Consider the following 3,178-nt stretch of genomic DNA (forward strand, 5'->3'; position numbering starts at 1 on the left):
AGGTTTATGCAAGAAAGAGCACGTAGAACTCCTATCAGCAGACCTACACTTAAAGAAAAGATCTTCATCTGTCGTTGAAGAAATAGAAATATGTTCTTTTTGTTTTAGGTTAAATTAAAATAATAGTGTTTGATGACTGGGATGTTAGGTAATGGGGATTCTGCTGAGCACATCTTACAACACAGATAGAGTGGTCCCCTGCCCTTCCATTCACAAGCTGCCTTTCCCAGTTTACACAGCCAACCCATTTCTTTTCCTCAAGGGTGTTGGGGCTTTTTGGGATCACCACCCCCAGAACACACCCCGCGGCTGCTGGGTCCAGCCTGGAGGTTGCAGCCCAGCCCACCTCAGGGCATAGGGAGGGATCCACAGGGGGCCATGTCCACGAGCACACTGACATAATGTCAGCTCTTCTTCTTTCCAAACTGCCACTTTTCATCTGACTTCTTGCCTGTTTGCCTGCCTACAAAAACATGCTGTTGCATTCCAGGCACACAGAAAAGGGAATGCGGATTTTAGAACGTTAATTGTATTGTCCTCTCTGTGCTCTTATTATGTTTTTATTCCAATGTTTCTTTCAGTTTACAAGAGGTGGAATTCTACCTAGGGGTCAGCAGACTTTCTCCATAAAGGGCCAGATAGTAAATCTTTTAAGGTTTGTGGGTCAGAGAATCTTTGTAGCAACAACTCACTCTGCTGCTGTCACTGCAAAGCCGCCATAGAGGGTATAGAAGTGAATGGGTGTGGCTGTGTGCCAATAAAACTTTATTTAAAAAACAGGCAGTGGTCTGGATTTGGCTTATGGACTGAACCCTGTGTCTACAGTAAGAGTTCTTAACTGAGTGAGGGATTGGTAAAACCTGTGAAGGTGTATGCCGATTTGGGGTATGTATTTTTCTGGACAGAGGAACTGTAGTTTTCTTTGTATTTCAAAGGCATTTTGATCACTAACGTTAAGAAACATTGCTATAGAGAAATGGCCTCTTCTGGGTCCCCATAGGATTTAATTTTTAAAAATATTGTACTTTTAATCATTTATTTTCAAAAATTTTATTTTGAAATAACTATAGATTTACAGGAAGTTGCAAAGATAGTACAGAGAGGTCCTGGGTCCCCTTCACCTAATTTGCCCCAATGGTTACATCTTACATAATTAAAGTATAATATCAAAACCAGGAAACTGACATTGATGCAGTATGTGAATATGGATCTATGTCATTTTATCACTCATGTAGGTTTAGGGAACCACTACCGTAATTAACCACTAATCTGTTCTCCATCTCAATAGTTTTTCTTTGAGATTGGCTTTTATCACTCAGCATAATGCCCTTGATATCCATTCAAGTTGTCCGTTTACTGTTGCTTTGTTGCTTTTCTTGTTGAGGAGTATTCCTTGGTATGAGGGGCATTTTGGTCATTTGCAGATTTTGTCTATTATAGATAAAAACTGCAATGAGCAATTGTGTATGGAATTTTGTGTGGATATATGATTTCCTTTCTCTGGGATAAATGCCCAGGGGTCCAATTGCTGGGTGATATTGTGAGTGCATGTTTAGTTTTTTTAAGAAACTGCTGAACTATTTTCCAGAGTTAATCATTTATTTTTAACAACAGTATGAACATGCCATGGACATGCACATGAAAACATAAAAGTGCAAGAATTACAGAAAAATCTAAAATCTTTCCTGCTGCACTGCCCAGTCCCATTCCTCCTCCCCCTAGATCATTAGTAGATGTACATCCGATCATTCCTACATTATTATTCCAAAACTCACCTTTGCCCTTCATGGAGGTCTTTCTATGGAGTAGATACACATCGTTTTCATTCCTTTTTAACCGTTAAGTCGATATACCATATTTATTTAAGCATTCCTCATAGTTAAGGACGTTGGTTATTTCCAGCTTTTGCTGTCATCAACAAGTGATGCAATGAATACCTCTGAGATGCATCTGTGTGCACATTTGTGTTTCTCAAAGATAGATACTTAGGGGTGAAATTGTTGGGTCACAGACATGTGCATTTCTACTATTGATGGACACTGCCAAATCGCTTCCCTAAAGAAGGTGCCGATCAAGACTCCTGCCGGCAATGCATGAAAGTTTCTTCATATCCTCATCCATACTTGATATTTCCAATTTCATTAAGTTCTATTAATTTTATTAATTAATCTGATGAGTGAAAAATATTTCACTGTTATTTGTATTTCCCTGACTAACAGTGAGGGTGCACATCTTTTTTGATATAACTTAACCATTTTTTTGAAGTTTTATTTTATTTTTTATTTTTGTTCATTCATTTATTTATTTTTGGTTGTGTTGGGTCTTCCTTTCTGCGCATGGGCTTTCTCTAGTTGTGTCGAGCAAGGGCTGCTCTTTGTTGTGAAGCATGGGCTCTAGGTGCATGAGCTTCAGTAGTTGTGGCACGTGGCCTCAGTAGTTGTGGCTTGCGGGCTCTAGAGGGCAGGCTCAGTAGTTGTGGCACACGGGCTTAGTTGCTCCGCGGCATGTGGGATCTTCCCAGACCAGGGGTCAAACCCTTGTCTCCTGCACTGACAGGTGGATTCTTAACCAGTGCACCACCAGGGAAGTCCCTAACTTAACCATTTTTTAATGCTACTTCTATGAATAACTTTGTATTCTTGGACCATTATTTTTTTCTAATGGTCTGTCTAAAGGATTGTCTTTTCTTTATTGATTTTTAGTAGCTCTTTATTTCTTTTGGATATTAGCCTTTTGAATATTTTATATATGTGGCAAATATGTTCCCAAACCCATCACTCATCCATTAAATTTATTTTTGGGGTGTGTGTGATATAGCTAGCCTCATTGAATTTAGACTTGTTTTGTGTGGTCACATTGATCAATCAATCATTCACTTTATGGCTCTTGGATTCTGTTCTTGCCTAAGAAGTCCAACTTATTTCAAATTATGGAAATAACTCTCTTATATCTTTTCTCATGTTGGTCTGCTAACGGCTGGGGCTAATGCTAGATGCTCTGGCCAGCACACTAAATCTAGAATCTTGGTTTAGAGCACTCATGTCAATAAATTTGATCCGATCCATTATTATGTTTCATCCTCCTGGGCCTAGTATCATTACAATTCATTCCTAAACTCTTAGCCAGATTTCTCCTGATATAAGTTACAAAAGCTTGACATTCTTTTCATGTGTAAGCT

The 3,178-nt window shown here is 39.0% G+C and overlaps 1 protein-coding gene across 1 annotated transcript in view; it reads right to left on the minus strand.

Moving 5' to 3' along the window:
* Window positions 1-1,522: 1,522 nt before the first annotated feature.
* SLC22A2 (solute carrier family 22 member 2) overlaps window positions 1,523-3,178 on the minus strand; it is a 30,667-nt gene continuing 29,011 nt past the window's right edge. Inside the window, exon 11 of the mRNA XM_004327366.4 lies at window positions 1,523-3,178. This exon is cut by the window's right edge and continues 397 nt beyond it. The gene's annotated coding sequence lies outside the window, so the exon portion shown is untranslated.

This window comes from Tursiops truncatus, chromosome 12, assembly GCF_011762595.2.
Source record: "Tursiops truncatus isolate mTurTru1 chromosome 12, mTurTru1.mat.Y, whole genome shotgun sequence".
Lineage (NCBI taxonomy): Eukaryota > Metazoa > Chordata > Mammalia > Artiodactyla > Delphinidae > Tursiops > Tursiops truncatus.